Genomic DNA, 14,257 nt, shown 5'->3' with positions numbered 1-14,257 from the left:
TACGTACCAGAACTCTGGAAGACGGTCAAAAGTTTACAGGTGAATGCTTAACCAAGAGAAAGGTCACAGAAACGGGAAGGGCTTTGTGCTGTTCTCGTGGACGCCTTGCTCCGTCTCCCTCGTGGCACAGGGGCGGTCTGAAATACAGCAGTTTGTGTTCTTAGGGTGGGTACATAGTCCCAGAGGGAACAGAGCGGGGCCTGTTTTGACTTCCGTATGGGTTCCCTGCAGGCCTGAGGCCTCCCTCAGAACACTGTCAGGGCAGAGAAGCAGCTCCATGAAGGACGTTCCTAGAAAATAGTAAAAGCTAAGTGAGCAAGCCAGTGCCACCTGGGGCAAAAGATAATAGTGTGATCGCTGCATGATGTAAATGTATGATGTAAATGCCACTGAACTGGACACGTAAAGATGGTGAAAATGGGAAATTCTGTTATGTATATTTTACCACTGTACAAAAAATGGACTAAAAAAGAATGAAATACTGATACGGGCTACGCCATGGATGAACCCAAAAAAAACATTACGCTAAGTGAAAGAGGCCAGACACAAAAGGTCACATACTGTATTACTCCGTCAATATGAAATGTCCAGAATGGGCAAATCCAGAGACAGCAAGCGGATTCGTGGTTGCCTGGAGCTGGACAGAAGAGGGACTAGGGAAGAAGTGCTGAATGGAACTGTGGTTTCCTTTGGGGTGATGAAAATATGTTGGAACTAGATAAAGGTGATGATTGCACAACATTCCAAATATACTTAATGTCACTAAATGGTGCTCTTTAAAGTGGTTTAAATGGTAAATTGTATGTTATATGTATTTTACCACAATTTTTTAAAAAACTGAGTTTATTCTTTTTCCTTGATATATACTCTTCATACTGTATTTTCATTTCTGGTAACAGTATCACCGTCCACCCGGGCTCCCAAGCAAGAAGCCGGAGGCAGTGTGAACTCCACCCATCATCAGAACTGTCTCTGGTATCCTTCCCCTCCTCTCCAGGCCTACTGCCTTCCATTACTTCAGGTTCTCATGACCGCCCCTCAGCACTTCACAGCCGTCTCCTAACCCTGCCCACTGCGTCATTTCTCCTCCCTTCAGTCCATCATCCACGTCGCCTACTGAGTTAGCTTCTTGAAACGCTATCTCAAGAATCTGCTGCTCTGCTGACTTCAGGAGAATGTTCCAATGCCTGATACATCTGAGATCCTTCACTACCTCGCCTCAACCCTCCTTTCTAGCTTCATCTCTCATTTTTCACTCCAGCTACATAAACGTGTTGCCGTTCTAGCCATTCCACACCACCATCTTTGGGGGTACCATCGTTCTCTCTTTGTGGAACACACGTACTTACTTCTACCTTATGCACACGTTCTCTTTCTTCAACCCCACCCTCAAAGGTCACAGCCTCTGTAATGGTTCCCCTACTCTCAGAATTGAGCCTCCACCTCCATCATGCCTCTGCAACACTCAATCCATTACAGAACAGAGCACCTACATTTTAACCTTTCTTGGAGAAAGTCTATCTCCTTTGGGTTGTGAAGTCCTGAAAAGCAAAGACAGTGTCACATCGTCCTCAACTCTATAACCTCACGGTACCTGGCACGTGGTAACCTCAAAATATTGATGAGTTTCCTCTCCCTTTCCCCTTAGCAACTGTCCTACCGTGTTTCCCCGAAAATAAGACCTAGCCGGACCATCAGCTCTAACGTGTCCTTTGGAGCAAACATTAATATAAGACCTGGTATTATATTATATTATATTAATTATATCATATCATAAGACCTGGTCTTATATTAAAATAAGGCGGGGTATTATTATATTATATAAGATCCGGTCTTATTTTAATATATTAAAATATCTTATATTAATCTTATATTAATAAGATCTTATATTAATTTTTGCTCCAAAAGACGCATTAGAGCTGATGGTCCAACTAGGTCTTATTTTCGGGGAAACATGGCAAATCTCTCTCCTTCCCCTCCAATCCTTTACCCAACCTCTGAAACGTCCATCTGAACTATCAGCAGACGACCCCCCCCGAAAGAGGCCATCACTGATGACATCCTTGTACTTCCTGCCCTTGCCACACCCCCCACACCCCACACGCACACTTCCCCGCATACCCATGCAAACTTTCCTCCTCGCCTCTCTTCACAGCTCAGGGCCAATGCTTTTCCTGTGCTTCAGATCCTCTCTCATCTCCTCAGGGCTTCCTCCATCATCCTTTTCTCCTTTTCCACCTGTATCCATTCAACAACTATTTACAGAGCAACTCTATGTGCTTGGAGGCTGCGATTACAATGGGGATGAGTTAGATATTTCGTCTTTCATAAAGCTTCCACTGTCATGAGAAAGACAGATAATTAACAAGTCATGCTGAAATGGATATGAAGAATATAAAGACGTAGGGAATAAGAGATAGGTCACTTTCAGGAGGTCAGAGATCTGTATTTATTTTTTCGTGGAGGTGACATTTGAGCTGATGCCTGAGGGATGTCAATGCGTTTTCTGCATGATACTCTGGGGGACGAAGATTCCAGGTAGAAGGAACAGCAGGGCAAAGATCCAGAGTGGAGAGGACTGGCTTGTAGGGGGCCAGGGTGACCGAACACAAGTGAGGGAAGGGTGGTGTGAAGAGAGGTTGGAGAGCTCCTCCAGGCCCAGGGCCTGGTAAAGCAGGTAAAGAGGACGGAGTTTATTAGAAATGTCCATTAGTCAAATGTCCAGTGACTAACGGACATTTATAAGGGGGAGGATGACGTGATAATATATGCGTTTTTAAAGCAGTCACTCTGGCTACAAGATGGTGAATAGGCTGAAAGGGGGCAAAAGTGAGAAAGGGGAAATTAACTGGAAACAATTCCCACAGTGCGGGGTAGATAAGATGGGTAAAGACCAGGGTCATCACATGGGGTTGGAGAAAAGTGGATGAAGTGACGATACCAGAACGAACAGGACGCAGCGATGGAGGGAAAGGGAGAAACCAAGGCTGCTTCTCTACCGGTTCCTTTCCTTTCTCCAAAACACACTCAGACCCACATTTTTAACTATCCTCCTCCGACTAATGCCAATGGATTCCCAACCGCAGGAGCGAACCTTCTGGGTGATGTATCCAACTGCCTGGTGCACCGGCTATGGTCATGTCCACCTCGGCGGATTCAGGTGGCTCAGCGAGCCCGCGTCCCAGCTGCAGTGGCTGCTCCCCACTCCGCGGTCTCCATCTTGGTTGACAGCATCAGGTGTCCTCTCACCCTCGCCCCCACCTCAGAACCTTCCTTTGCCTTCCCCGATTCCTGATCCCTCAGACCCAGGCAGTCACTGAAACTTCACGGCCTTACGGATGCTTCTCAAATCCATTCTTTCCTCTCCTTTTCCACGGTCACTGCCCATCTGCAGACCCTCCACGTTTCCCTTGCCCAGACCGTTGAAACCATCTCCAAGCCGTTGGCCAGAACTCCTTTTCTCAGATGCAGAATGATCATTCAGAAGACTCCGTTTGGTCCTTCGTCTCCCACTGCTTTCCTCGGAAAGCGCAAGTTTCTTGGTTTGGCCCAGGAAGCCCTGGGTGGTCAGGAATCCCTCCTGATGTCTGCAGCATTTTGCCTCCCTGCTCTCAGCCGCCAATGAAAGCTGAACAACGATAGTTCCCCCAACAGAAACTGTGGTTTCAAATAGTTGTGCCTGTTCTCAGGCGATTTATTTTACCTGGATGGCTCCCACCCTCCTCTGCCTGACAAATTCCTATTTATCACTTACGTGCTGAATTTTTATTTCTGGTCTTGACCTCTCTCAAACTCCGGACTCATATATCTCACTGCCTTCTTGACTTTGCCCCTTGGATGTCTAATGGGTCTCAGAAACATAACATATCCAAAACTGAATGTTTGAGCTTTCCCCCTGAAATGTCCTGTACCTTTAGGTTTCTTATTTTAGTTGATGGCAACTCCCATTTTTTTCAGCAGCTCAAGCCAAAAACCCTGAGGTCATTCTGAACTCCTTGTTCCTCTCTCATGCCACTTCCAAGTCTATGGCTCTGCCTTTAAAACATATCCAGAACCATTCACTTCTTACCACCTCCACTCCTCCCAGACTGGTCCAAGCTGTCATCATCTCACACCTGACTTGCTGGTCTCTCTGCTTCCACCCTGGTCCTCCACTACAATCTGTTCTAAATATGGCAGCCAGAGCGACTTTAAAGAGAAAAGGAAGATCATGTTATTCTTCTGCTTAAAACTGTGTGATTTTACCTAGAATAAAAGCCGAAGCTGCCTCAATGGCCTATAAAGCCTTCCGAGCTCTGGCCCCCATCATCAGTCTGACTCCATCTCCCACGAGCCTCTCCCTCCCTCGGTCCACTGGCCTCCTTGCTGCTCTGCCAAGGTGTCAGGCCCACGCTCATCCTAGAACCTCTGCTGGCTGCTCTCAGTGCCTGGAAAGCTTGTTCTTAGCTATCCGCTTGGCTAACTCGCTCGCTTTCTTCAAGTCTTTGCTCAAAAGCCACCTTTTCAAGGAGGCCTACCTGACGACCCTACTTAAAATTACTTTTCACATCCCCTCCATCACCGGCACTGCTGATCCCCGGCCCTACTCTGCTTTTTGTTTTCCCGTGGTGTTCATCACCTTGGAACATACCGTATAATTTACTTATTTATTATAGCTACTGTTCAGTGAACACCCTCTCATTAGACTAGAAGCTTCATGAGGGTGGGGATCTTTGTTTTGTCACCAATGTATCCTAAATACCACAACAGTACCTGGCACATAGCAGGTATTTAACACATATTTGTTAAATAAAGGAATTCCTCAGAACTAATCTCAGATATCAGCTCATCACAAAGTTCTCCCCTCCGCCCCCCCCCCCCCCGTTATGAACAAACAGAGGAAAGGAACCCCTCTGGTCTCTGTGCTACCTTTGTACCTTGTACCATCATTGCATTTTCCAGATAATATTGCAGTTTGCATGTCTAGATTACGGGGCCGAGGGTCAGGACCTGTCCGATTCATTTCTACGTTCCGTGTGCTCAGTGCAGGGCCTGGCACATAATACACGTGAATCGTTTTGATGAATATACTCTGAAGCCACACCAAAATCAAAAGTCTAGGAATACTCTGCTGGGGAGGCTGTGGGGAAACAGGCCCACCCACAGTGTTACTGGGAGTATGGACGGATTTGAGCTCTCTGCAGGACAAAGTGAAAATATCTATCAAGCTGAATATAACCTTTGACCTAGAAATTCTACTTTTAGGAATTTAGCTGACAAACCTGCTCATTTATGTATTCCACGAGGTATTGAAAAGACATTCATTGCAACATTGTTTATAATAAAAGGACACAAGACAACCTAATCGTTTCATCATTAGGGCCTTAACTTACGTATAGTATAATCGTAATAGTAATAAAATAGTATGCAGCTGCTAAATAAGATGAGACATCTACATGTACAGACATGGAATAAGCTGCAAGATATATCAAGTGGAAACAGTATAATATCGCAAAACATATATAGTATGCTAATATTAGTGTTTTACAAAAGGGTGGAGATTAGATACACACATGCTAATATATGCACAGAGTGTTTTGGAAAGATAAAAAAGAAACTGGGCAACCGCTGCTTTTCGAGAGAACTGGAATACTGGTAGTCAAGGTGGGGGAACAACTTATTTCACACTCTATACTGTTACTGTTTGAATTTTTCAATCATGTATATTACCTTTTCAATAATTTGAAATTTTAAATAATAAAAGAAGCCTCAAAGGTGCCCATTGGGCAGGGCTGGGGAAGAGATTTAGCCCTCCATTATAACCTAGGTGATCGATTAATTGATAGAAAAATGTCAGATCTTTTTTAGGAGGCTGTCCTCGATGTGTGCCTATCTGTCTGCTGTCTCTCTCTGTCTGCCTGCCTCTGCCTCTGTCTCTTCTTCTCTCATCTATCTTTTTTGATCACGTCTTTCAAAATGAGTAGTTGGGCCAGAGCGGCACCCTGGGATATCAGGAGGATGGTTTAGTGAGAACAGGGACCAGAATGCGACTGGAGAGCTGGAATGGAAACCTGATCTTACCACAGAGCAACCCGTTGACAGGTGCGGCCAGGGCCCACTGGACTGTGTCGAAGCATCTTCTCTCAGGCTGCTAAGTGAGTTCCATCTAGTTCACGAGGTGCACTCCGAGATTCCCTGGAGTGGCTACATTCAGAATGGGGGTTCCGAGGAATCAGTTTCTCCCACAGCAAGGCCCCGCCTGACACTGAGCATAGGAGACTGTCTTCTCTGTGACGCCACAGGGTCAGGGATGGCTCCAGTCCCAGGGAAATTGTTTAGTCATGCAGGGAAACTGAGGCAGAAACCTTGGTTTACAGAGCAGAGGAAAGGGGAAAGACGGGTTTGGTGGGTGTAAGGGTTCTGGGGATCTTCTCAGGCCATCGGAGGAGAGGTGCTTGGGCTTTGGGGAGAATGGAGTGAATGCCGTATTATGTGGGACACGGCAGGATGCAGGAAGGGAATTGGTGAGGCAGGAACTCCATCGCTTAGCCTAACGCTTCTCTTGTTCCCTCCATCTTCACAGGCCAAGGCACCGATCACAGAATTGAGGCCTCTGTTCCTGTGATTCTAGGGCTAAAGGGTCCCGTGCACTGGGCAATGCTAGAATCCTCCATAGGCTGGGCTCCATTCACACACTCTCGTAACTCGCAAAGCTCTCGGAGACCCTGAGAACTGGTATACACGGACCTTCTACTTTCTCCTCGGGAGAAGCAGGCCTGGAACCATTCCTCCCATAGCCCTTCTCAGCCTGGCCCAAGTCCCAGCTCCCAGGAAGAAGCCCATACCTGACACGGCTCACTTTCTCCTCCTCCAGAACACGATGCTGAGACGCCCAGGAAGTCCCGCCGACTCCGCTGTGGTCGGGCCAGCTTCGTTAAAAATGGACTTTGTTCCCTGAGGATTTGTCCGTGCAGGTGTTGGTGTGTACTCGGTCACAGTTCCTATGGCTAGAGGCTCACCATGAGAAGGAATTTGACCTGGTTTATAGACAAACATGAAGCAGGGGACCTTGCAAATGGCACAGCAGGAACAGAGTGCAGAGAGCTCTGGGTGACTTCAGTAGCAAAGAACATTAACTAAAACAATACATGTGTTCTAACCCCGGTTCAGTTTAGGTACGGAATAGCTGTTAACCATTCATCACGGCATCAACCTTTACATCTGATAGGAAAATCACCCAACCACAAGGTTGCAAACTGGTGGTCCTCGGGCCACATCGAACCTATGCACCTGTTTTATATCATTTCAGAATGTTGAAAACTTGTTTTGAGTCACCTTTAAAAACATCAGTATCTTTCAGTGAAAAAAAATCCAATTTCCAGGGTCAGTGCCTGTCGCGTCCAGCGCAACACGGGCAGTGAGGGTGCAAGAAGGGGTGGCTTTGGGTTAAGTTTTTAAGAAAGAAAGAAACAGAGACTTAATGCAGTTTAAATCTCAGAAGGCCAGGGGTCTCACAGTTCTGAAAGACTGGAGCCCAGATTTGAGCCGACTGGAGGTTTTTATTGATAAGTACAAGGGAGTAGCAGTATTTTTTCTGACACGGTTGTGGGACTCACTTATCATGTTATAGAAACAACCCAAACCAATTATGTTTATCTTCAAACAGCCGAGGCAGAAAGTCCTTGAGGTGAGGGTATGCGACTCCCTTAAGGGACATATATCACATGTTGAAATTGTTTCACAGAGCTGAGCAGAGAGAGCTTAATCTTATCACTCTCAAGACTTTCTTCCCAATTAGGTGAGAGGGAGAGGGGAAAGTCAGAGCCAGCAGCAGCTTTTCCCAGGCAGAAGGAAGGGGAGACAAGTCCCCTTCCCAAATCTTTCTAAGGCAGCTCATTGGGGGTCTCCATGGGGTTCCCCCTGGCTTGAGTTGTCCCCCTCCCTCATGGGGAATCTTACTCGTCATTGGCTGCAAACCCTCTTTTGGAGACTAAATAGAGAGAAATATACAGTCCCAGAGATGCACAGTCCTTAAGGAAAGACACCGGGGGACAGTCTGCTAGGCTGCTGAGTGACAATAAGTGTCTTCCCATCATAGCTACCACAACACACCTGTAATTGAACAAAGTCGGGCGTATTGACTCAGTGCAATGAGAGGGATCACACAATATGGGAAACTGGGGGGCATCTCGGTGAGAGGATGTTATACACGACTTCTCATAGGACTTGAGCTTATGTTAGGTTTCTGGGGAGGACTCAAGGAAAGGAGCTCTACTCTGGCTTTGTGCTGTTAGGAAATGGGATAGTTTTATGATTTGGTACCTTTAAAATATTTATCTAAAGGTGGGAAGACGAAAGCTATAATTCAATGAAGAAGCAGAAGTCATTTATATGAGTCAGTGTGGGGATAGGTGGTTAAATCTGTTGTTCAGATAACGCGCTTGTTTTTGTGTCTGTATTCAGACGCGATGACAGAGTGGTCTTATTTTTATTTTGATATGTATGAGAGGTGTGATAAAAAAATATGGCGATTATTTAAATTTAAAAGAATTATTACAGTAAAAGACACGTTGCCATTGATCCCCCTCAAAATACTCCCCCTCACTTCGAACACACTTATCCCCTCATTCTTGCCACTTTCTGAAGCAGTTCTGGAAGTCCTCTTTCATGAATGTCTTTGGTTGCACTGTCGTGGCTGCCTCGATGTCCTGAATTGATTCAAAACGTTTACCTTTTATGGTCATTTTGACTTTGGGGAACAGCCAGAAGTCACACAGTGCCAGATCTGCTGAATAAGGTGGATGAGGACACACCATAATGTTTTTATTTGATAGAAATTGCCATATGAAGTGTAACAATTAAGTTTACAAACTCATCCTAGAAAAAGTGCTACATACCGCATTGCTGAGTATCACTACGGTCATCTTCAAAGTACTCCCCTTAGGAAGCTATGCACAGAAGCCAGGGTCCATTCTTCAAAGCAATTTTGGAACTCTTTTTCTGGAATGGCCATCAGAGCTGTCGTCATATTACCCTTGATGTCCTGAATGTCATCAAAATGTCTTCCTTTCAATATTTTCTTTATCTTTGGGTAAAGAAAGAAGTCACTGGGGGCCAGATCAGGTGAGTAGGAAGTGTTCCAATACAGTTATTTATTTATTGGTTAAAAACTCCCTCACAAACAGTGCTGTATGAGCTGGTGCATTGTCGTGATGCAAGAACCATGAATTATTGGCGAAAAGTTCAGGTTGTTTTCGTCTTTTTCACGCAGCCTTTTCAGCACTTCCAAATAGTAACCTTGGTTAATTGTTTGTCCAGTTGGTACAAATTCATAATGAATATTTCCTTTGATATAAAAAAAGGTTAACAACATCATTTTGATTCCTGATTTGGACTGATGGAACTTTTTTGGTTGTGGAGAAGTGGCTGACTTCCATTGTGCACTTTGACTCTTTGTTTCAGGGTCATATTGGTACACCCATGTTTCATCACCAGTGATAACACGGCCCAAAACATTGTCTTGCCTCTCCAAAAGGTTTTAGCAAATTTCAACTCTCCTTTGCTTTTGTTCATCAGTGAGCTCCTTCAGGACCATTTTTGCACACACCTTTCTCATGCCAAGATTTTCAGTTAAGATTTTCCTAACTGTGTCTCTATCGATGTTTACTTGGTCTGCTGTGCTTCTCACAGTCAGCCAACAATTCTGAAGCACAATTAGATGTATTTTTGCAATGTTTTCATCAGTTCTGCTCATAACTGGCCACCCTGCCCTCTCTTCATCAGTGACGCGTTCTCTCCCCTTACAAAAATGTTTAATCCATTTGGACACGGTTGTTTTCTTCCTGGCATTATCCCCATAAACTTGAATTAACATGTCCCTGATTTCACTTCCGCTCTTGCCAAGTTTAACAAGAAATTTAACATTTGTTCTCTGCACTAATTCAAGCTCAGACATTCTCATGACGGCACACAAACACATGCAACAACAATAATGAACGCCACTCAGCAAGACACGAACAAAGCTGTGAGACACTGATATACCAAGGTTATGAAACCTTACCGAGCTGTTTGTACAGTGCTGCCAATGTAAGCGCATAGTGGCAAGTTCACAAACTTAACTGTCCAGCCTCATATACAATGGGGAAAAGACAGTCGCTTCAATAAGTGATGCTAGGAAAACTGGACAGCCACATGCAAAAGAATGGAAATGGACCTCTATCTTATACACAAAAAATCAACTCAAAAATGGATTAACATCTTGAATGTAAGACCTCAAATCATAAAACTCTTAGAAGAAAACAAAGACTATAAGCTCCTTGACATAAGTCTTGGAAATGATTTTTTTGGATTTGACACCAAAAGCAAAGGCAACAAAAGCAAAAAGAAACAAGCGGGATGACATCAGACTAAAAAGCTCCTGTACAGCAAATGAAACCATCAATAGAATGAAAAGGCGACCTGTGGAACGGGAGAAATATCTGTAAATCATATATCTGATAAGGGGTTAATATGCAAAGTATATAAAGAACTCATACATCTCAATAGCAGAAAAACAATCCGATTAAAAAGAGGGCAGAAGAACTGCATAGACATTTTTCTAAAGAGATACACCTGGCCAACAGGTACATTAAAAGATGCTCAACATCACTAACCACCAGGGAAATGCAAATCAAAACCACAGTGAGATACCACTTCACACCTGTCAGAATGGCTGTTATCAAAAAGACAAGAGATAACAAGGGTTGGTGAGGATGTGGGGAAAGAGGGAATGTCAACTGGTGCAGCCACCTTGGAAAACAGTATGGAGGTTCCTCAAAAAAGTAAAAATAAAACTACCATATGATCCAGAAATTCCACTGCCTGAAGGAAACGAAATCTCTATCTCAAAGAGATATCCACCCTCATGTTCACTGCAGTATTATTTACAATAGCCAAGGCATGGAAATAAACTGATGAATCAATGAAGAAAATGTGATATATACACATATAGAAGCCACAAAAGAGGAAGAAATCCTGCCATTTGTGACAACATGGATGGACCTTGAGGGCATTACGCTAAGTAAAATAAGTCAAACAGAGAAAGACAAATGCCAGATGATATCACTTATATGTAGAATCTAAAATAACTGAACTCAAAGACAGAGAACAGATAGGTGGTTGCCAGAGATGGGGGGAGTGGTCTTTGGGGGAAATGGGTGAAGGTGGTACAAACTTTCAGTTATATATAAACATACACACACACACACACAAATACACACAGAGGGTGCCAAAAAAAATGATACACACATTTTAACATCTCTTAAAATGTGTGTATCATTTTTTTTGGCACTCCCAGTGTGTGTGTGTGTGTGTGTGTGTGTGTGTGTAAATTTCCAATTATAAGTAAGATCTGGGGATGAATATACGAAATACACGATAACTTACTTAACTTATAAGATCAATATAAAAATTTTAAAGGTTTTTAAAAGTTTAAATCATTTGAAAATTAACCCCAATCTTTACAGACCAAAATATTGTTCTGGCATTACTTTTCATGGCAAATTTAAAGACATTTCATGGCAAATTTAAAAAGCTCTTCTTTTATCTTGGAACTAAGGCCTTTTCTTATGTTGTAACTATAATAACAAAGCCTATGACACAAATACACTTTTCAGTGCCCCCAAAGGAAACATACATAGTTGACTAATTCTTTAAGACATTTTTAACTGTTTAAGTGGACTGGTTATTCCTAGAGTGTGCACATACAATAGAATCGGTTTCGATAGTTAATCTTTACAGTTTGCCAAGAGAGGGAAACGGACAGCAAAAACCATGAGGGGGCGCTACTTCAGAGAATTATGAAACTACACTCTAAAAAGCTAATCAGTGTTCCCTCTGCAAGCAAAGGGAAGACCATTTAAACGTAGAAAAACAGATTTTGGCATATACACGCACACACACACACACACAGAGTGGCCTTCCAGCTTATTTTAAAAATAACTTGACAATTTAATACAGTTATACAATTAAAAAGCAGCATTTATTAATCTACAAAGTACAGAAGTGAAATATTGCCTATGTTAAAATAATCTCTCTTTTTGACAAACAAGACAATCTCCTCAATGAAGTTTTTTCCCCTTTTGTTCTGAGGTACCTCTCAAATAAACAATCTTATTCTTGCCAACAGTTCCCCAAAATGGCCAACACAATGGTCCCTAGTAAAATGGTGTCAGTTAGAGAGATAAGGGTTCCAGTTACAGTAATAGTAATAAAAAATGAAGGAAGCAGGTATTTGGCCCAGGTTTAGTTGGCACACGGATCCATAGGATGGTGCCACGTAAACCTCTATCTCCAGAACTTGGCCAAAGGCTAACTGTCATTGATCAGGGTCCAGAGGAAATGTCCTGATTTGGGGCAGAAGAAACAAAACAAAACAGTTCTCAGGGACACAGACAAAACTCAGGAAGAAGTCCTCATAAAGGTTTGAAATGGTGACTCAAGGCAAAGTTTATCCAAAGGACACAAGTCTGAGGATATGTTCTGAATTCCACGGTCTCTGGGGCTGGTTGTAGGACACACTTATCGGGCCTTGGCTGACACAGAAATTTGCCTGGTTAATTCTGTTAACAAAAGAGATACCAGCACGCTACCTGGTTACAGGACTGCCAAGTGGTTTGGCATTTCCAACTTTTTAGATTGAGAAGTAGCGTTCAGCCACTAGAGATTGAGCAGTAACAGGTTTGTGATGCCCTCAGATATCCGTGGCTGCACACTCATCCTTCCCCTCTAGACTCTTCCTCTTACAGACAAACACATTCAACACACTAGACAAGAGAATAGACCATAGGAGCATGTATGGAAGGCCAGAAAACAATTTTACCAAGGAGAAATTGGACAACCAAAAACTCCAGAACGTTATTCCAAGGAAAACAAACAAAATAATTCCAATGCTTAAGGGTCTCGACAAAACATCAGGCTTACCTCCAAATCATGGGCAGGACGGCACCCCAGTTAGACACAAGGCGGTCTCAGATGTACCCGTTATTACGAGAGTCCCAGCAGTGAGGGTTTCAGCTCATCTCCATGGATCCCCCATTTCAGACAAGGCCCTCCAGCCAAAGGCCACCAGGAACACATCTGTGGTTGAACAAGGTAGAGCATAGACCATGGGGAACCCATCTTGGGCATGTCAGCAAGCACGTGTTAGAAAGACAGTGCAGGATTTAGGCTTGTGGTAGGTTATTCTCCAGGGGGGTTTGAGAAAGGGGAGATTTTCTCCAGGTTGGCTGCTGTCAGGGGGTGGGGATAATTCTTTTCGGTTATCTTAATAATTCTTACCTAGAAGTCAGGAGGAGGCATGGATCAGGGCTAAAGCTCTACTCGGTATTATAAATACGCAGCAGTCATTCCGACTCGGGGAGGGGGTTGGGTTTCGTCATTTTCGTGGTTTGGACAATGTGTGCAGACATGGTTGTGGCATGGTCTTTCAATGCAGCAGAGTGACTTTGTTTGATGTTGGAAACTGTTTCTGCTCGACAGGACAACACTGCAGCCTAGCTGTAAGTACCAGGTGGACTGCTGGCGACACCAAGGTTTCTAGAGGGAGAGGGCTGATCAACTCCCAGGAGGCCACGAGCGGCTTCTCTTTTTAACCAACTACACTTGAAAAATCAAAATTGGCAACCCCTCTTGGTACAACATGAGCTCTCCACAGGTCACCCCAGGGCCCCGCTTATCTAACAACTGGTCCACCCCACTCATTTACACTCCTACCTGCCGCCTGTGGGCATTTAAATTCATGCCCCTCAGTAAGCAGTAAAGGAACCATGGAAGCCCAGAGACAAGTGACTTGCCCAGGATCAGCCAGGGAACTCGTAACACCCGAGGTTGTCCTGTTGAGCAGAAACAATTTCCAACATCCGACCAAGTCACTCTCTAACGGATTGAGAGAACGCCTATTCCATAATCACGTCTGAACACATTGTCCAAACCACAAACATGAGCAACCACCACCGTTCCCCCACCATTCCACAGCTCCGTGTGCAGCTTTTCACTCCAGCAAATCCCCCTGCCAGACACTGAGCCAGAGCGTTACATCACACGTTGCACCCCACTTTCTCATCAACAGTGTGTCTATCTTGTTTCTTCTTTCTTTCCAGGTTGGGTATCTCACATTAGCCGGGAGGTTAAGACCTTTGTTGAGCTGCTCCAGCCACCCTTGGCCGCCTTTCTGCTCTTTCAATTCACCAAGCCTGTTCTTGCCTGGGCATTTTTGTATTGGCCCTTCCCTCTGCCGGGA

The 14,257-nt window shown here is 44.2% G+C and overlaps 1 protein-coding gene across 4 annotated transcripts in view; it reads right to left on the bottom strand.

Moving 5' to 3' along the window:
- TMEM219 (transmembrane protein 219) overlaps positions 1-14,257 on the bottom strand; it is a 28,992-nt gene that overhangs the window by 13,530 nt on the left and 1,205 nt on the right. Inside the window, exons 2-3 of one of the 4 annotated variants that reach the window (XM_033101667.1) lie at positions 12,940-13,095; positions 8-137 (exon numbers count right to left, since the gene is read on the bottom strand). The gene's annotated coding sequence lies outside the window, so the exon portion shown is untranslated. Of the gene's footprint in view, positions 1-7; positions 138-2,121; positions 2,239-6,824; positions 6,993-12,939; positions 13,096-14,257 lie in introns of those variants that run through there. The other 3 variants (XM_033101668.1, XM_033101665.1, XM_033101666.1) reach the window with 3 other exon arrangements.

The sequence above is a fragment of the Rhinolophus ferrumequinum genome, assembly GCF_004115265.2.
Source record: "Rhinolophus ferrumequinum isolate MPI-CBG mRhiFer1 chromosome 15 unlocalized genomic scaffold, mRhiFer1_v1.p scaffold_54_arrow_ctg1_1, whole genome shotgun sequence".
NCBI classification, from domain to species: domain Eukaryota; kingdom Metazoa; phylum Chordata; class Mammalia; order Chiroptera; family Rhinolophidae; genus Rhinolophus; species Rhinolophus ferrumequinum.
Note: the sequence above shows the minus strand (reverse complement) of the source record. Positions and strands in the feature narration are given on the sequence as shown.